We start from the raw sequence: 21,786 nt of genomic DNA on the forward strand, positions 1-21,786 counted from the left end.
CTGAAGAAGTATTATCAATAATGAGCAAAATATAGATTCAAGAAACACTGAATGATACCAAGACTACACTCAGTGGACTAAATAAAAGCACCAATGGATAAATACGTACTTATACTAACTTACAAAGAAAATTGAAGAATGTACCGACGATTTCCATGAGATACCTTCTTGGTATCAACAACAATGACAACGCTGAAATACGATTTATCCTCTCACCGAACAGCGAGGATGGATGATTTAAAAGTGGAATTAAGAGGAAAAGAAACGGACCAAATCCTTTCTGGTTAAACAAGTGGCCTGATAAGGGTTTTGGCCTGGGATGCCAATCGTCGAACCCGGCTGTGATCCCTGCCTTGCACAGTCGGTTGAAGAACTGAGGGCTTCATCCAAGAAAAAAAAAAGTGTGGTGTGAATATGAAGTGATTAGTGCGAAGTGTTTCTAAGACAACCTATAAACAAATGTGGAATTTAGTTAAGGGCATTTTGTCTAGGCCCATTAACTCAACTTAAATATTGTAGAATGTATGTACTGACTTGTTGAGTGAATCTGAGAGTGAGTGTATTCGCCGAAACAAATACCCTCTCCTGTCACAGTACACAAAAAAAAGCCTGTTCTGTCTGGAACCCTCTTCAAGACATCACAGTCTGGGGGGCCGTGTAACATTACGAGTCAAGACAGCTATAACAGAACTTGAATAGTGTAAAGTTATCGTTAAAAACGCACGCCGCGCGATTTGTTACGATTTGGTCGGTCATAATAGTAGTAACATGCTTTCGAATACAATTAAAAAAAAATAACGGCGATACCTGTTTAGCGTTATTGGAAATAATATGTAATAAATTAATGAGTAAGGTAGCCGATCCTATAAGAAGAGGTAAAATTGGGCATATTAAGGTGTTTTGCTTTATATCGACTAAGCCGATGATACGGCGTCTTTTTTTTCCGTTTACTCTTAGAAGAAGAAAAAAAAAGAAAAGTAACGAAGTGCTAATTGTGCGTTGTGAAAAATATAGGGGCGAATTTTAAATAGCTACAGTGTATAATCAGACTAAAAAATGGACATTCAGTTACGTAAAATAGCGGACAGTGAAGTGTGGTCACTAAATTGAGTACACCTACAGGGCGGTAAATTCCGGGATAAGTATGTTCGCATCTCACGAGGGACGCGGTATTGAGACCGGTTTTTTATTACATCCCGGAGAGCGGGCTTCAATTTATAAAAAGGAGAAAAGCTGTATCATTATCATTGACTGTTGGTGTCAAGCAACCAAAACTGTTCATCAAAGGGTTTCGGTGAATGAGTGGTGAATGCGAAATGAAACTGTGAACGAAGTTATGTTAAATAAAGCAGAAGAGACAAGACAGTTTGGTCGTATTTGTTATTATTCCATAGACTGTAACATTTCTTCTCGTTGTACGAAGCCTTTATAGACGATCGTCATGACAATTTGCTTTGAAGGGATCTCGTTACGAGTTAATTTTTGGGGACCTGCTCAAGAGGGGATAGTTCGTAAATCTTAACTACTGCAGCTATTCTGGAATCAGGTGCTACCGTGACCGTTGTGTGTTGTCAATGGCTTAAGGTCATCATATCTCATGCTCAAAGATCGACGCGCCTTTCCTCTTGGTATAACGGTGTCTCACGGTAACAACGACAACGCCGACGGCGAAGGAAGACACGGTAGAGTGCCATCATTTCATTTCATAGCAGGACCTCTTTGGTTGTCATCCGAAGCACCCTTACAGCACAGCGATACGTTGCCGATATTCTGCGCCTCGTTTTCTTGCCCTTTATGACAAACCATCCTGGACTTACATTTCACCAAGGTAATACCCGCCCGCCCGCAGACAGCGAGTTTCCGCAGCTTATCTTCGTGCTTGCCAAACCTTACCTCGGCCAGCAGGGTCTCCGGATCTCTCCCCAACTGAGAACATATGAAGCATTATGGACAGGGCCCTTCAACCATCTCGGAAGTTTGGCGATCCGAGGCGCCTGTTGGACAGAATGTGGCTCAGTATCTCTCAGGAGGACATCCAACAGCTTTGTCAATCAATGCCAAGCCAAATAACTGCTTGTGTGAGACCAAAGGTGGACCAACGCGTTACTGACTTACTCAATTTGCGAAGCTCATTCTCTTGAACGAACGAACCAGTTTTTCTGAAATTGTGATCACTAGTCTGTCTGTATGTTTACATAATTCCTGCCGATCTCCGTCCCATTCGGATCATTCCTTGGTGATGTATCCTTTTTTTCGTCTTTCAGTGTATTTTTGATCATCTGAGAGTGTTTTTAAGCGTGAAACATTAATATTTTTACGATTTTTTGACTGTTCATTTTTACGATGTTTTCAAATATTCTCAAGTGATCTGGAATGTTCTCAGGAAACACATGGAAATAAAGACCAAGCGAAGTGTAAGTTTTTTTCAGCTAGTTATGTATTTTAGTAATTGTTGTGTTATATTACAATTGGAAGAATGTCTGAGATCTCAGCGAAGTTCAGGAGAGACGCTAAACAAAGAAAGCCATATTACATCACGACAAGAAACTTCTCGTAGAAATTCGAAACTCGCCTTTGTAGAGTCAAGGAACGTATCACACAGCTTTGAACAATGACATGGAATGACACTAAAAGTGTAAAATAAATTTTCGGGTGTTACACAGGTTTACCACATAATGTTTGCGAATGGCATTTGAGTATTAAGTATGACAGCTGTACGTTAGTTACACTTCTTCAGAAACTTCTCTGTAGGTCGTGGAATTCAGTTATGTACCGATTGTGATTTCAACTCTTCATTGTGATTGTATAAAAAGAAAACAAGAAAAAGATAATCGGTATCACATTCTCTGCAGTTTTTTAAAGCCTTTTATTTCTGTAAAATGACAGTGTGGCTGCATGTTTCCGCAAAAGGTCGTTAATCCTGGAAAACTTCAACTTGTCACCCTACGAAAGAGCACGCGCGATAGCAAAGCAACCTTTTAGTCTGAGAGATACAAACATCTTCCATTATACGTTGTCGCAGATATGCGTACCGACTACGTGTTGGCGTTTTTCTTTATACTCTGCAGCTACCATTCATTTTTCCGAGTGACAGCGGTAGCAGTGTTATTTTTTTTAAACATTCTTTTCTTGTATTTGAAAGCAAGAGAAAATTCCTCGAGTAAGGAATGCACTTTTCTGTATCAAAGCCGAGGCATCCTCTTTGGCTGAGTGCTCCACAAAACATACGAGAAGAATGCAGGCTACTCGATTACCTCAGTGCTGTCTGATAGCACGTAACTGCTACGAGAAATTCTTCGGCTACAACGAAAATTAGTAGTTATTGCGATCGTTGCCAACTACACTGTATGATGTGCCTTTGCTGAAACTTTAGGAATTTCAGTCAAGGAAGGAACTCACTCTACTTCGGCGTTCCATATGATGGAGTCGTCATCAACTTTAGGGCGCACGACGATAAAGTCACCCTTCCGACAGTAACTAAAAGTGTATTCAGATAAGTCAAAATAATGACTCCGAAATAAAACAGACGAAAATACACTACTGGTCATTAAAATTGCTACACCAAGAAGAAATGCACATGATAAACGGGTATTCATTGGACAAATATATTGTACTAGAACTGACATGTGATTACATTTTCACGTAACTTGGGGACATAGATCCTGAGAAATCAGTACCCAGAACAACCACCTCTGGCCGTAATAACGCCCATGATACGCCTGGGCATTGAGTCATACAGAGCTTGGATGGCGTGTACAGGTACAACTGCCCATGCAGCTTCAACACGATACCACAATTCAAGTGTAGTGACTGGCGTATTGTGACGAGCCGGTTGCTCGGCCACCATTGACCAGACGTTTTCAATTGGTGAGAGATCTGGAGAATGTGCTGGCCAGGGCAGCAGTCGAACATTTTCTGTATCCAGAAAGGCCCGTACAGGACCTGCAACATCCGGTCGTGCATTACCCTGCTGAAATGTAGGTTTTCGCAGGGATCGAATGAACGGCAGAGCCATGGGTCGTAACACATCTGAAATGTAACGTCAACTGTTCAAAGTGCCGTCAATGCGAACCAGAAGTGACCTAGATGTGTAACCAATGGCACCCCATACCATCACGCCGGGTGATACGCCAGTATGGCGATGACGAATACATGCTTCCAATGTGTGTTCACCCCGATGTCGCCATACGCGGATGCGACCATCATGATGCTGTAAACAGAACCTGGATTCATCCGATAAAATGACGTTTTGCCATTCGTGCACCCAGGTTCGTAGTTGAGTACACCATTGCTGGCACTCCTGTCTGTGATGCAGCGTCAAGGGTAACCGCAGCCATGGTCTCCGAGCTGATAGTCCATGCTGCTGCAAACGTCGTCGAACTGCTCGTGCAAATGGTTGTTGTCTTGCAAAAGTCCCCATCTGTTGACTCAGGGATCGAGACGTGGCTGCACGATCCGATACAGCCATGCGGATAAGATGCCTGTCATCTCCACTGTTAGTGATACGAGGCCGTTGGGATCCAGCACGGCGTTCCGTATTACCCTCCCGAACCCACCTATTCCATATTCTGCTAACAGTCATTGGATCTCGACCAACGCGAGCAGCAATGTCGCTATACGATAAACCGCAATCGCGATAGGCTGCAATCCGACCTTTATCAAAGTCGGAAACGTGATGGTACGCATTTCTCCTCCTTAGACGAGGCATCACAACAACGTTTCACCAGGCAACGCCGGTCAACTGCTGTTTGTGTATGAGAAATCGGTTGGAAACTTTCCTCATGTCAGTACGTTGTAGGTGTCGCCACCGCTGCCATCCTTGTGTGAATGCTCTGAAAAGCTAATCATTTGCGTATTGTAGCATTTTCTTCCTGTCGGTTAAATTTCGCGTCTGTAGCACGTCATCTTCGTCGTGTAGCAATTTTAATGGCCAGTAGTGTGTGAAATAAAACACTAAAGAATAGGAAAGCTCTCTAGATGCTGTTGATGTTGTGGTGTTCAGTCCAAAGACTGATCTGATGCAGCTCTCCATGCTCTCTATACTGTGCAAGCCTCTTCACGTCTGAATAAATACAATAACCCTCCAATTGTAAACTGGCGATCCCTCGATTCCCTATCAACCGATCCTATCTTTAAATCAGATTATAGCACAAATTTCTTTTCTTCCAAATTTTATTCAGCATATCTTTATTTGTTATATCTCCATCTCCATCCACACCTACATCTATACAGATACTCCGCAAGCCACCGTACAGTGCGTGGCGGAGGGTACCCTGCCCTATACCACTACTTGTCATTTGCCCTGCTGTTCCAGTCGCAAACAGAGCGAGAGAGAAACGACTGTCTGTTAGCCTCCGTATGAGCTCTAATTTCCCGTACCTTATCTTCGTGGACCTTACGCCCGATGTATGTTGGCGGTAGTAGATTCGTTCGGCAGTCAGCATCTTATGCTGGTTGTCTAAATCGTGTTTCTCGAAAACAACGTTTCCTACCACCCAGGGAGTTCTCGAAGCATCTGCGTAACACACATCTGTTTTCGAACCTACCGGTAACTAATCTAGCAATTCTCGAAGTTTCTTCGATGTCTTCCTTCAATTTGACCTGGTAAGGATCCCAAACATTCGGGCAGTACTCAAGAATAGGTCGCACCAGCGTTCTATATGCGGTTTCGTTTACAGGTGAACCACTCTTTCCTAAAATTCTCCCAATAAACCGAAGTCGACCATTTGCGTTCCCTATCACAGCTGTCACATGTTCGGTCCACTTCGTATTGCAGCGTTACGCCCAGATAATTAAACGACTTGACTGTGTCAAGCGGGACACTAGTAATACTGTGTCCGAACATTAGAGTTTTGTTCTTTCTACTCATCCACATTAACTTACACATTTAGGGCTAGCTGCCGTTCATAACACCAACTGGAAACTTTGTCTAAGTCGTCTTGTATCTTCCTACAGTCATTCAACTTCGACACCTTACCGTACACCATGGCATCATCAGCAAGCAACAGATTGCTGCCCGCCCCCCCCCCCTCCTCCCCCCCGTTCACCAAATCATTTATGTGTATAGAGAACAATAGCGGTCCTATCACACTTATCACACTTTCCTGGAGCACTCCTGACGATACCTTTGTCTCTGCTGCACACTTGCCGTCGAGGACAACATGCTGTGTTCTGTCATTTAAGAAGTCATCGAGCCACTCACATATCTGTGAACGTATTCTGTATGCTCGTATCTTCGTTAACGGCCTACACCGTGTCAAATGCTTTCCGGAAATCTAGAAATATGGAATCTGCCTGTTGTAGTTCTCAGAACATCAAGTGAGAAAAGGGCAAGATGAGTTTCACACGAGCGATGCTTTCTACGACCATGCTGATTCATGGACATAAGCTTCTTAGCCTCAAGAAAATTTATTATATTCAAACTGAGAATGTGTTCAAGGATTCTGCAGCAAGCAGAAGTTAGAGACGTTGGTGTGTAATTTGGCGGGCCCGTTCTTTTGCCTTTCTTATGTACTGGAGTCACCTGAGCTTTTTTTCCGGTCGCTTGGGACTTTTTGCTGGGCGAGAGATTCACCATAAATACAGGCTAGGTAAGTGGCCAATACTGTAGAGTACTCTTTGTAAAATCGAATTGGGATTCTATCCCGATCTGGTGATTTATTTGTTTTCAAACCTTTAACTTGGTTCTCTGCGCCATGCATGCTTATTTCGATGTCGGCCATGGTCAAATGACGGAATGTTCGCACAGTTCTCCTGTATGAAGGGTTCCTTGAACGTGAAATTTAAAAGTTCGCACCTGATTCTCAGCTTTCTTCTGTAGTGCCACACTTCAAAAACTTGTTTTGTCTTTTGGTATAAACTGTTTATCGTCCACGTTTCACTTCCATACATGGTTACACTCCGGACAAATACCTTGGGAAAACACTTCCTACCACTTAAATCTTCATTCGATTTTACCAAATTTCTCTTCTTCAGATACGCTTTTCTTTCCATTGCCAGTACACATTTTATATCAACTGCACTTCGGTATCATCACTTATTCTGCTGTCCAGATAGAAAAACTCATCTCCTACTTTAAGTGTCTGTTTCCTAATCTAATTGCCCCATCATCATCTGATTTGGTTCGACCACATTCCATTATCCTTGTTTTGACTTTGTAGATGTTCATCTTATATCCTCCTTTTAAGACACTGTCCATTCCATTCAGCTGTTCTTCCAGGTCCTTTGGAGTTTCTCACATAATTAGAATGTGATAGGCAAACCTCAAAGTATTTATTTCTTCTCCCTGAACTTTATATCCTCCTGTAAATTTGTCTTTGGTTTCCTGTACTGCTTGCTCTATGTACAGAATAACATTGGAGTTAGCTTACAACGCCATCTCACTCAATTTTCAACCATTTTCTGTACATGTTATAAATAGCCTTTCGCTTCCTGTATTTTATCTTGCTACCTTGAGAATTTCAAAGAGAGTATTCCACTTAACCTTGTCAAAAGCTTTCTCTAAGTCGACAAATGCTAAAACGTAGGTTTGCCTTTCCTTAAGCTTCGTGCTAAGAGAAATCGTAGGGTCAGTATTACCTCGCGTGTTACAACATTTCTACGGAATCCAGACTGATCTTCCCTGAGATTGGCTTCTACCAGTTTTTGCATTTTGCTGTAAAGAATTCGTGGTAGTGTATTGCATCCATAGCTCTGTAATATTGACACCTGTCGACATTTACTTTCTTTGGAATTGGAATTATGATTTCTTCTGTACGTCTGACGGTATTTCTCTTGTCTCATACACCTTACGCACCAGATGGAAGAGTTTTGTCATGGCCCACCCAAGGCTAGCAGTAGTTCTGAAGGAATGTCGTCTACTCCAGGGACCTTGTTTCGACTTAGATATCTCAGCACTCTGTCAAATTCTTCTCGCAATATCTTTCATATCAGCTTCATCTATGTCCTCTTCCCTTTCTATACTATTTCATTCAAGTTCACCTCCCTTGTGTAGATAGGGATAACTGAATAGTAATTTTGACAAGATTAACATTAGTCTGACAAAACACCTCTCCCCCCCCCCCCCCAATATGATTGCAGTTGTGAGTAAAATCTGATTTTCTGTCCTTCGGGCATTTTTGCGGCATCAGTCAGTCGAGCACATCCCAAACACACACACAAAACAATGTGATGTTGGAGATTCGTTTAAGTTAGTCGACCAGTCTAATTTTAGAACTTTATTCTCGTAAAGCAGTCTCCTCTCTTCTTTTCTTAGTGTTTATCCTGTATAGTACGGGGTCTGCTTTGCAGGATTTGGCAAATGTTATTTTATTCAAAATGGTTCAAATGGCTCTGAGCACTATGGGACTTAACTTCTAAGGTCATTAGTCCCCTAGAACTTAGAACTACTTAAACCTAACTAACCTAAGGACATCACACACATCCATGCCCGAGGCAGGATTCGAACCTGCGACCGTAGCGGCCTCGCGGCTCCAGACTGCAGCGCCAGAACCGCGCGGCCACTTCGGCCGGCACCCGAGGCAGGATTCGAACCTGCGACCGTAGCAGTCGCGCGGTTCCTGACTGAGCGGCTAGAACCGCTAGACCACCGCGGCCGGCCTTTGTTAGTTCCTTGTTCCATTCATAACATTCACGACACACATTATTATGTGTAACTTCTGGTACGATACATAAAACTTACAAAGTTTATAAAAGATTATGCACTGCGAAAAAAAATGTAACACTTTAAAGACAAGACAATTTTATTGGAAAGTAATGTGACGGATAGTTCATTATTGAAAGGGTGTGTGATAACAAATTCTGACCAAATAAAACAAATATGTCACAGTAAACGGTGTCCAAACAGTAACATCAACAGACAGTGTACCGCCCTCTAGCGGCAACGGAGAGCAGGAATGTATTCTCTCATGCAAACAATAGTGAAGTGCCGAGGGGCATTCTGCTATAGACTGTCCCAATCATCTTGCACTTTTCGTTGCGATTCTTAAATGGTTTTTGCTGGCCCTGGAGAACGAATAAGCTTCACCAATACGTGTTCAGTAGGCAAGAAGTCTGACCAAGGCAATTGTTGCACAGCAAGTGGAGCACGTTGCGGTGTGCCAGCCGTATGTGGACGTGCGTACATTGTGACAGGCACTGTCTATTTCAGCACCACCATCATGACTGGAGACAACAAAATGCCGTTCCACTCACCAGCCGACCCTTTCACCACATCAGAGCAGCCATGTTTGGCGGTGTCGTGGTGTCAGTGTGGCCTGGCCAAAGAAACGTGTGACCTTAGTCCTGCTTGAAGCATACGGTTGCCAACTGTCCTTGGTGATACGTCAAATGCGGCATGTGCCCAGATTTATTTCTTCGATGACGTTCAGTCGCCCATTGTTGCTATTACAATACGTCGATCTTGATGTGCGTCGGTACCACGTGTACGTCCAGAACCTGATCAAAGGGTGTGGAAATATTCCACCGACCACTGTTGACAGTAGCGATATATCATCGGTACACTGCAGGCCCATAATGCCACCCCGTCGGCGGGGCATAGTTTTTCCCTAGAATGAATGCTTCACACAGTGTTCATCTCTAGCCTCAGCACAGTTACTGCCTGCGGAATCAAAACAGAAGACGCACAGACAGACCTCCAGAGCGCAATCTTATCGCCGAAGACAGCAGCAAATGAATTGCTAACATCACAACACCTCAGTATGCGCTTATTATACCCCTATACCCCGGTGCTACTGAAGACAATCCGTGAGGGTGCTGCATTATTTTGCGGCAGTTTGTTTATATGACTATATGCTAGCCATTTACAGTTTTTTTAAATAACTAATTATCTCTACTCAAGAATTCATCTACGATATAGATGGAGGAGCATTTTTAACCTACATTTGAAAACACTTCATCTATCTGTCAGACATATTATTTCCATAAGCAGTTTATCAAGCAGTCTTCTAGTTGTATATTTCACCCCTTTCTGTGCCAGAGTTAGATTCATGCAAGGATAATGCGAATCATTTTTCCTTTTAATGTTGTACTTTATCTCTGTTACTCTCAAACGTAGATGGATTGTTGAAAGGAAATTTCACAAGTGTACTGTGAGGCTTTGGTTAATATTCCAAGCTGTTTACAGAGAAGGCAACGGCCTTGCCGCAGTGGTTACACCGGTTCCCGTGAGATCACCGAAGCGCTGTCGGGCATGGTCGGCATGGGTGACCATCCAGGCCGCCATCCGCTGTTGCCATTTTTCGGGCACTCAGCCTCGTGATGCCAATTGAGGAGCTACTCGACCGAATATTAGCGGCTTCGGTCAAGAATACCATCATAACGACCGGGAGAGCGGTGTGCAGACCCCACGCCCCTCCTATCCACATCCTCCACTGAGGATGACGCGGCGGTCGGATGGTCCTGGTAGGCCACTCGTGGCCTGAAGACGGAGTTTAAAGAGATACCTACAAGACGTAGGTGTGTGAAATCCATACGTAATTCTAATTATTTTCTTTTGTGCAAAGATACTTTTTGTCAAGTGGGGAGTTGCCCCAGAATATTATCCCATAAGACACCAATGAATGAAAATATGCTGCATATCTTAAAATATTGAGTTCTTCATCCTCAAAGCTGGCATTTATTCTTACGGCAAAAGTAGCTGCACCTGAGGGTTTCAGCAGGTTCTGGTTGTACAAACCTAAAGCATGGACTGCTCACCGACGAGCGCGGAGCAGCGAAACGGCGTCAAGAAGGCGCCGAACTGTTCGCCAATGGAAAGAGCGGCCACCGTCGCACCTCTAGGAAGACAGAGTTCAGCGCCGACTTAACCAGCTGCCCATCGCTGGTCGGGCCCAGTTCGGTCGCAGACTTCGAGAGCATCAGTACTGAGTAATAGCAAGACGATACTTAGCCTGCATTCTGCGAATAGTAATAGAGAAATTAAGTTATATCTCTTTTCTTTTTAGAAATGAAGTTTCCTATTAATTAGAAAGTTAAATGTACAAATAATTTTCAATTCCCGCCATCGGCGGCCGCGACTTTTCTTCTCCTTGTGTGCATCGGTGCTGACTCCCACAGCAGCTAACACACCTGGCGCCGCTGTTTGCAGAACCAATGTTGCCTGCCTTCGCTCTTCATCACTCCGTCACAGTGCATCATGTGAGGCAACGGGCGAATTGCGGCGTCCTGGAAATAGTCTAAGTTCAGAGTTGTCGGCCACCGCTCGGGCGGCGCGGCAGGGCCGAGCTCGTCTGCATCCACGTGGTGCCTCACAACGGTCGGAGCGCGTGGTCCACCGAGCACAGGGCTGGGAATTCCTCGGTGACGCTGTGCGCCGGAGGGCCAAAGATGGCGGACTTTGTGAAACCTTAATGGCAGACATTTCACAGTTCGTACAGAATGATACCTCAAAACGAAACATGTACATTACCATTATTTGTACGACGATTCTGATGGTGTAATCAGATTTTCAATATACACTCCTGGAAATGGAAAAAAGAACACATTGACACCGGTGTGTCAGACCCACCATACTTGCTCCGGACACTGCGAGAGGGCTGTACAAGCAATGATCACACGCACGGCACAGCGGACACACCAGGAACCGCGGTGTTGGCCGTCGAATGGCGCTAGCTGCGCAGCATTTGTGCACCGCCGCCGTCAGTGTCAGCCAGTTTGCCGTGGCATACGGAGCTCCATCGCAGTCTTTAACACTGGTAGCATGCCGCGACAGCGTGGACGTGAACCGTATGTGCAGTTGACGGACTTTGAGCGAGGGCGTATAGTGGGCATGCGGGCGGCCGGGTGGACGTACCGCCGAATTGCTCAACACGTGGGGCATGAGGTCTCCACAGTACAACGATGTTGTCGCCAGTGGTCGGCGGAAGGTGCACGTGCCCGTCGACCTGGGACCGGACCGCAGCGACGCACGGATGCACGCCAAGACCGTAGGATCCTACGCAGTGCCGTAGGGGACCGCACCGCCACTTCCCAGCAAATTAGGGACACTGTTGCTCCTGGGGTATCGGAGAGGACCATTCGCAACCGTCTCCATGAAGCTGCGGTACGGTCCCGCACACCGTTAGGCCGTCTTCCGCTCACGCCCCAACATCGTGCAGCCCGCCTCCAGTGGTGTCGCGACAGGCGTGAATGGAGGGACGAATGGAGACGTGTCGTCTTCAGCGATGAGAGTCGCTTCTGCCTTGGTGCCAATGATGGTCGTATGCGTGTTTGGCGCCGTGCAGGTGAGCGCCACAATCAGGACTGCATACGACCGAGGCACACAGGGCCAACACCCGGCATCATGGTGTGGGGAGCGATCTCCTACACTGGCCATACACCACTGGTGATCGTCGAGGGGACACTGAATAGTGCACGGTACATCCAAACCGTCATCGAACCCATCGTTCTACCATTCCTAGACCGGCAAGGGAACTTGCTGTTCCAACAGGACAATGCACGTCCGCATGTATCCCGTGCCACCCAACGTGCTCTAGAAGGTGTAAGTCAACTACCCTGGCCAGCAAGATCTCCGGATCTGTCCCCCATTGAGCATGTTTGGGACTGGATGAAGCGTCGTCTCACGCGGTCTGCACGTCCAGCACGAACGCTGGTCCAACTGAGGCGCCAGGTGGAAATGGCATGGCAAGCCGTTCCACAGGACTACATCCAGCATCTCTACGATCGTCTCCATGGGAGAATAGCAGCCTGCATTGCTGCGAAAGGTGGATATACACTGTACTAGTGCCGACATTGTGCATGATCAGTTACCTGTGTCTATGTGCCTGTGGTTCTGTCAGTGTGATCATGTGATGTATCTGACCCCAGGAATGTGTCAATAAAGTTTCCCCTTCCTGGGACAATGAATTCACGGTGTTCTTATTTCAATTTCCAGGAGTGTATTTACTAGTTTAAAGTTTAGTATCTGACGATAAATTATACAAGCAACACTCAGCAACGAATTTCCAAAATCTAAACGGTCCATCCGATTTCGTCGATCTACATGTCCTTAGAAAGCTATGAGTGTAAACCTACATTGGTATGAATTACGGGCATGTAACTTAAATAGCACATGAGTTACTGGAGTTCAAAGTGGCCGATTACTATCGATCGCGTCAGGCCGTAAGTACTCCACGTTGTTGTTGTTGTGGTCTTCAGTCCTGAGACTGGTTTGATGCAGCTCTCCATGCCACTCTATTCTGTGCGAGCTTCTTCATCTCCCAGTACCTACTGCAACCTACATCCTTCTGAATCTGCTTAGTGTATTCATCTCTTGGTCTCCCTCTACGATTTTTACCCTCCACGCTGCCCTCCAATACTAAATTTGTGATCCCTTGATGCCTCAAAACATGTCCTACCAACCGATCCCTTCTTATAGTCAAGTTGTGCCACAAACTCCTCTTCTCCCCAATTCTATTCAATACCTCCTCATTAGTTATGTGATCTGTTCATCTAATCTTCAGCATTCTTCTGTAGCACCACATTTCGAAAACTTCTATTCTCTTCCTGTCCAACCTATTTATAGTCCACGTTTCACTTCCATTCATGGCTACACTCCATATGAATACTTTCAGAAACGACTTCCTGACACTTAAATTATTCTCGATGTTAACAAATTTCTCTTCTTCAGAAACGCTTTCCTTGCCATTGCCAGTCTGCATTTTATATCTTCTCTACTTCGACCATCATCAGTTATTTTGCTCCCCAAATAGCAAAACTCCTTTACTACTTTAAGTGTTGCATTTCCTAATCTAATTCCCTCAGCACCACCCGACTTAATTCGACTACATTCCATTAAGTTACACGAAAAAACGGTAGCAGCATGCTTGTTAATATATTTATTCGTCTCTGTCTCTCTTTATATCCGATATATACTATTCATGAAGAAATCAAATATTTATTGTGTTTTAGAAAACACAGAGACATTACGCTACTGGCCTACCTTTGTCCTATTCCTTTGATATATGTTTATTTAATTTGTTCATGTATTTAATAATGTGTGTTGGAGCGTGTTTATGGTCCAGCCATAGGAATATTTATTTAATTTCAAGTTATTTAAATGTAAATCCAGTATTTCGAATGTGTTTCATTATGTTTTGTGGGCGCATTGGATTGAAGACATGGCGCGAGGTCTCTAGCCAATCACAGCGCTCGTGAATGGGGAGACTGGACGGAAGCGAGTTCGGAAGAGAGGACACGCGAGTACGGGAGAGGAGACGGGAGGTGCTGGACCGTACGGCGGCGGTCGCAGAGTCGCGAGAGGGACTTGCAGAGTGTGGAGCGGTTTACGCGTGGTCACGGCACATAGAAATATTTCTTAGTGCCGACTTGTGTACTTGTGAGATCTCCGAGGCTTATGCAGTGGAGACGTAGTATGCGTATCAAGTGAATGTGTCGCGAGCTTTGTAGTTTTTCATAACTAATTATGTGCAGTAGGAATCTATTGTTTCCCTGTTATTCAACTTATATTTTATGTAATTGCTGGACCATCGACACCATTAAGTGTTTTGCAGAAATATAGTGCATTCTCAAAAGTACTTCTACTATCGTACTCATCATTTAAAGTCGTTAAGATAGTACCTGCAGATTTTATTTAATTGCAATCTTTAATTTATAAATTTATATGTTACATTCATAATTCGCAACTGCCGAGTGATAGAAACCTTCGACCATTCGATTCATGTGTGGATTCTTATCATATACTTTAGTCTCAGCAGTATTTGGTCTGTAACGCGGCAGCTGCGCATCCCAGCCCCTAGACGACGAAACCAGCCAAAACTTTTAATATCGCAACGTTGAGTCGGAGGGTACGTAGTTTGGGGCCACCACACCATAATCTTTTTTCTGTTTCGAAGCCCGCAGTCACATTCACAGGAGCACTACTATTAATTGTGTTCGTTCTTCCAGACTAGCCGCAACGCTTCCGATATCTGTTGCATCTAATTATTTTGTTGCTCCCCTCCTCTCATTAAAGTGGCCTCTAACCGCCTGCTACACCACCTGCGTCTACGCCTCCGGTGGCTGCTGGGTTTGCTCTAATGCAGTTTATCCAGTTTCAGAGCCACCTAATGACGCAGTTGACGACGACAGTCCAGCAGCTTATGCACACTGAAGCTGCTGCTGCATTAACACCGCCACAACAGCCAGCCATATTCGCGACGCCGCCTCCAACGTTTCGAGCTTTCAGGGAACACCAACAGTAACGGAACGAGTATTACGCTCAGTTCGACGCTCGTTGTGCTACACATCAACTGCAAGCTACTGTGAAACGTTCTTATTTCTTGTCAACGAACGGCACAGGAGTTTACTGCCTCACTCAAGAAGTTATTCTCGACTAGTAGGCTGGAGTTGCTAGTTTTTGAAGATTTAGTCTGCCTACAAACAGCTGTAGAGCAACTGTCAGTCCACTTCCGCGCGCACCAGGAGGAAAACTTGCCGATCAGAGGCCGAACGCTGATTGGCGGACAGCTACCAATCGCTGTCGACATGGACATCCACGAATAGCCTCTTTCCTTCCAGCTTCCCTTACGCCATGACTAGCCAATCATATTAGAGGGCCAATTAAAAGTTTTACAACAGTGACGTCAGATATCGATAGTCTGTAATAAATAGAAGCACCTATCCCCATCCAAAACCAGTCGTGCCCTGAGGTAGGTCGTTACAATTCGACCGAAACGTCGGTTTCAAGTTTATTATTGTTGTTAGTTTTTAGCAATGACGCGGCATAATACCCAGAAGGATTTTAATCACTATGACACCGGCCGCGGAAGCCTACGTTCTTATATCGCTACAAGTTCTTTCGATTGCAGAAAAAGCTAGAGCAGACATACCGTTAGTGGGTCACTGAAATTCAGGGTTTAACATGACAGTGTCATTTTCAATGTAGCTGTTGACAATACTACAGTGACGCAGTATTTCGTGATGCAATTGCATAGAATGTGCCAGACAGTAGGATTCGTGAACAAATTCGGAAACATTCTGGTCCTACTTTGAAACAAGTGTTACAAGTTATTGAAAGTGAGGACTCATGTGATAGTGCCCTGGAAAACTTTGAGGTAGCTCCCGTCTGCAGTGTAATGCAAAATGATAAACACATATGGCCTTGCAACCGACCGCCACGTGCAAACTCGCCACCACACCATGGAGATTGTAATCAAGTGTCATTGCGTATAGCTGCTGTGAAATCGTGTTCCCGCTGATTTTCCACGCATAACAGACAAAATTTCCCTTCGCGGAAAGAGACTTCCTTTGCTTGTGCGAAGCCAGGACATGTTCAGTCTGTGTGTTCGCAACAGAAAATGAACTCTCCCACGTTCACTCTCATTAGCACGGAGCACCTCCCCGCTTAGTGACTAGTTTTTTCTAAGCCGGTTACCATTGCTAGTAATGACCAGATTCAGGGTGTGCCTTCGTCCCACCCAAGTGCCGTGCAACTTCAATCAAACAAACTGTTTGTTAACTTAATGACTGCTGGACGCTGTGTGCGACTTCATTTGGACCGTAGCGCTTCCGTTACATTGCTTAATTGTGCCACTTATGAACAGTGGGGCTCGCCACAGTTGAAAAAACCTTGCACGCAACTTTCAGGATATAACGCTCAGCACATTTCAGTGCTTGGTACATGCAGTTTGCCTGCCACATTACAGTCTCACACCAGACCAGTGACATTTACAATTTTGCGTTCGCGAGGCTGCGAAAATATTTTTGGGTTAAGTTCTTTCGATTTGTTTGGTCTTTATGTTTAGGACAATATACTTTCTGTTTCTGCTTTCCACACAAAAGACAGTGTCACTCCTTCGACTGAGGAGTTTCCTGATTTCTTTTCTGAAGGGTTGGCAGAGCAAATAATTTTGTAGCGCCTGTTACAATGAAGGTCAATGCGTAACCTAAGTTTATTCGGGCGCTTCCCATCCCTCAAGCACTTAGAGACAAAGTTGCAAGTGACCTTAAAGATTGGCAACACAATGGTGTTATCGCCCCTATCCAGGATACTCACTGGGCTTCTTCCTTCCTAATCTCATGAAAGACTTCGTCTTTGTGTTGACTTTAAGTCCACCGTGAATAAAAAAAAAAAAAAAAGAAGGCTCTTATCTGTTGCCACGCCCTGAAGAATTTTGGACAAACTTGGCGCAGGCTGCTATTAGGCCGCAATTTTTCAAAAATTGACTTACGTGTTGTGTATTTGCAAATTACGCTAGACGACGAGTCTCAGAAAATGTTTGTGGACAACACACATTTAGGGTTGCTCATACTTTGGCAGTGCTTCCGCGGATGCCATATTGGCTCTGAGCACCATGCGACTTAACTTCTGAGGTCATCAGTCGCCTAGAACTTAGAACTAATTAAACCTAACTAAGGACATCACACACATCCATGCCCGAGGCAGGATTCGAACCTGCGACCGTAGCGGTCGCTCGGCTCCAGCCTGTAGCGCCTAGAACCGCACGGCCACTCCGGCCGGCGGCTGCCATATTCCAACGGTTTTTAGAACAGCTTACGGCAAAGGTTCCATTCTGTTCAAATTATTTGGACGATATTATGGTGTCAGGACGTACACCGGAGGAACATATAAGTAACCTTCGTATGCTTTTTCAAGTACTTTCAGCTGCAGGTTTGAAGTGTCGCCTGGACAAATGTGCCTTTTTTACAGACTGAAATTCAGTACTTAGGCCATTTTCTTAATAGCCAAGACGTTCAACCTCTTCACTCACATTTGCTGGCCATCCGGGATCTCCCTGCCTCGTGGAACGTGACGGAACTGCAGTCACTTCTCAAGAAGTTGACATATTCGGTTTATACCGAACGCAATCCAGATCGCGGCTCCGTTGCATCGTTTGCGCCTCAAGAATGTGCCTTTTCTCTGGACCAAAGAGTGTCAGGATGCATTCCAGAAACTTAAAAATGCCTTGTTGAGTGGCAGATGCCTTTTCCATTTCGATCCCACTAAGCCTATGGTTTTGGCAATGGACGGTTCATGGTACGGAATCGGAGCTGTGCTCTCGCACAGATTTGGTTCGTAGGACAAGCCGTTCGCTTTTTCTTCCAAGTTATTGACCAAGACTAAATGCAACTCTTTCCAAATTGAGAAGAAAGCGCTCACTATTACCTATGGCGTGAAAACGTTTCACCTTCATCTGCTTTTCCACTACACTATAGGAAAATTGATCAGGCCACAGAAGGAGACCCTGACTTGAACCTTTTGTTGCACTACTTCTGTACTACTTGGCCTCGATGATAGAAGCCATTCAGAATTCCTTTGTGCGCCGATACTTGGTTCGTCGGCGTGGCCAGACGGTGTGATTTTATTGCAAGATGACTCTGGACAATCGCGTGTGCTTATTCCTAAAGTGTTGCAAAAAGATGCGTTGCGATTGCTCTACCAAGGACATTGAGGAATTGTTCGCACAAAATATTTGGCCCGTTGGCACTGTACTTGGTCGAGTATGGACGCCCACACTGAACAGATGTCACGAAGGTCGTGATTGTGCTGAGAATTTATCGGCCGCATCGCAAACACATCCACCTTGGCCGAAGTATCAATTGCCGTGGCAACGTGCTCGTATTGACTTTGCTGGTCCCTTTTGGAACACTCCTGTTGTGGACTTTCTCTCTCTCTCTCTTTTTTTTTTTTAAAAAGCAAATATCTGTTTGCAATGCCCATGAACTTAACTACATCGCGTAGTAACATTCAGGCTTTGTCATGTATTTTTTGCACAAAAGGTTTGCCTGAAGTGTTGGTTACAGAAACGGACCACAGTTTACGGCTCAGGACTTTGAAAAGTATTGAATAGCTAGTTGTATGACTCACATTACCAGTGCTCCGTTTCACCCTCAGCCGAATGGAGAAGCTCAACGATTTGTGCGTATGTTGAAGCGACAGATGAACAAACAACGTGCCTCCCACACACGGGAGCTACAACTGCTGCTCTCTCTTGCAACGTACCACTCGCAGCCCTGCGACGGTCCGTTTCTGGTTCAAATGGCTCTAAGCACTTCCCTGTGGTACCCCGGATATTACCTTTACATCTGACGATTTAGTTCCGTCAAGAGTGACGCGTTGAGTTCTATCTGCGAAAAAGTCTTGAATCCAATTGCAGGTCTGCTCCGATACTGCGTAAGCTCGTATTTTTATCATTAAATGGCGACGCGGGACGGTGTCAAGTGCCTTACTGAAATCAAGGGACACGGCATCAACCTGAGCGCCGTTGTCCACTGCACTGTGGATCTCATGGAGGAACAGAGCGAGCTGAGTTTCGCAGGATCTCTGTTTGCGGAATGCATATTGATTTTTATAGACGAGATGTTCATTTTCTAAGAACGTCATAATTCTTGTGCAGAAAACATGTTCCATAATTCTACAACAGATTGACGTCACTGATATACGTCTGTAATTGTGTGGGTCTGTCTTATGGCCTTTTTTTAAAACGGTGATGATGTGCGCTTTTTTCCAGTCGTTAGGTACCTTTCGTTGCTCAAGCGATCTACGATAACTTACTGCTAGAAGGGTAGCAAGTTCTTTCGCATAATCTTCATAGAATCTTATAGGTATCTCATCTGGTCCTGAAGCCTTTCCACTACTAAGCGGTTGTAGCTGCTTTTCAATTCCGCTATCTGTTATCTCAGTATCTGTCATTTCGACGTTCGCACGGCGATTGAAAGGAGGGACAGTGTTACGATATTCCGCGGTCAAACAACTTCGGAAGACTGAATTCAGTAGTTCGGCCTTCTCTCTGTTATCTTCCGTTTCGATACCGGTGTGGTCGCTCAAAGAATGAATAGATGATTTTCATCCACCGAGACTGACAGACTGCCCTTCGTACGCAACTCACCATTTCGCGAGCTTATAGCGCCCCTTAAATGCACGTGAACAGGCAACCTTTCCGCTTTCTCACCAGAGGGAGACACAGAAGCTGCGATTAACACAGCGGCGCCACCGCCAGAAACGGAGGGCGACTGCTTCTCGCCGGCCGGGGTAGCTGAGCGGTTCTAGGCGCTACAGTCTGGAAACGCGCGACCTCTACGGTCGCAGGTTCGAATCCTGCCTCGGGTATGGATGTGTGTGATGTCCTTAGGTTAGTTAGGTTTAAGTAGTTCTAAGTTCTAGGGGACTGATAACCTCAGAAGCTAAATCCCATAGTGCTCAGAGCCATTTGAACCATTTTTGACTGCTTCACCCAACGCGCTGCGGCGCGCTCTTCAAAACAGCAATTTTTTATCATGGCTCAGACGTCACAAACATTGGGCTATGTGAAAACAAAACTGCAAGGCGAATTTTCATAGAGCTGCTGCTGATATATGTGTACAACTATGTGAGAAATATTTTAAATCTATGTGACATGTGTGTACACAGGCAAATAGATGGACAAAAAGCTCCGTGTAAATCCCTGTATTCGTTTAAACCAAATTTGGTACACATACAACTTAATAAATGGTTCAAATGTCTCTGAGCGCTATGGGACTTAACATCTCAGGTCATCAGTCCCCTAGAACTTAGAACTACCTAAACCTATCTAACCTAAGGACATCATACACATCCATGCCTGAGGCAGGATTCGAACCTGCGACCGTAGCAGTCGCGCGGTTCCGGACTGAAGCGCCTAGAACCGCTCGGCCACCGAAGTCGGCTATAACTTAATATCTGGAAGTAAATATTGTGGGGATAAGAACAAGAAAGTTCTTGTTGGGGTGGGGTGATAAGTTGGAGAGTGGTGAGGAGGAGATGTACTTCCAGAGAGGGAAAGGTGATGGATGTATATAGGGGGGGGGGGGACGGAGGGGGAAGAAGGAGAGTCATGGAAAAGAGTAGGTTATGGACAGAGAAAGAAAAGAGGAGGAGGTGTGCTGAGACAGGTACAAATCGGTAGAGAGTGGTAGCGAAGGAGATGGACAGATAAAGGGAAGAGGACGAGATGGAAAGAACAAGGGGGAGGAGCAGATGAACGATGGGAAGTGGGAGGAAGAGATGGAAAGCGAGAGGAGGAGATAGCCAGGGAGAGTGTTGAGGAGAGGATGGACAGAGGGGGAGGAGGGGGGGGGAATGGAGGTGGAGGAGGTGGACTTAGAGAGGGCAAAAGATATATGGACAGAGGGCGAAGAAGCAGATCGACAAAAAGGGGGAAGGAGCAGTTGGACAGTGGAAGGGCAGGAGAAGATGGACAGGGAGTGAGAGGTCTAGAAAGTAGACAGAGAGAGGCGTTGGAGGAAATGGACAGAGCAGCTGAAGGAGAAGCTGGAACTAGAGAGAGGGAAGACAATATATACCCAGACCATGCTGTGTATTCAGATAGTTGTGTAATAAAGTGAGGTGTACATTCATGGAATGCGTCAGCTGGAGCTGGCGGTGGAGTGAGGGGAACCAATGAACACTTGCATAATCTTTGATGTTTCGGCTTCTGAACCAATTACAGAAATCCATGTTCTTATCTGTTGACGCTATTGTAAGTAATTTTATTTAGATTTACTTTTATTGGCAGTCATTAATCATTTTTATTATGTAAATTACACGGATGCTTTCTTTCCTATGTACGGCAACCTGAAGATGCTGCTTTAATGCAGCGAAACTGATCATCAATAAATCATCACTTCACAGCTGCTTGCGTTTGATTCAAGTTCAATTTACCTCGTTTACTTAGTCTGGGATAGCCTACGAGATAACCACCATCGCTACAGTCGTTTTTGCCTTAGAGCCAAAACAGTCCCGGATATATTCAATTTTTGCCGGCCGGAGTGGCCGAGCGGTTCTAGGAGCTACAGTCTGAAGCCGCGCGACCGCTACGGTCGCAGGTTCGAATCCTGCCTCGGGCATGGATG

The sequence above is a fragment of the Schistocerca nitens genome, chromosome 8, assembly GCF_023898315.1.
Source record: "Schistocerca nitens isolate TAMUIC-IGC-003100 chromosome 8, iqSchNite1.1, whole genome shotgun sequence".
Classification (NCBI taxonomy): domain Eukaryota; kingdom Metazoa; phylum Arthropoda; class Insecta; order Orthoptera; family Acrididae; genus Schistocerca; species Schistocerca nitens.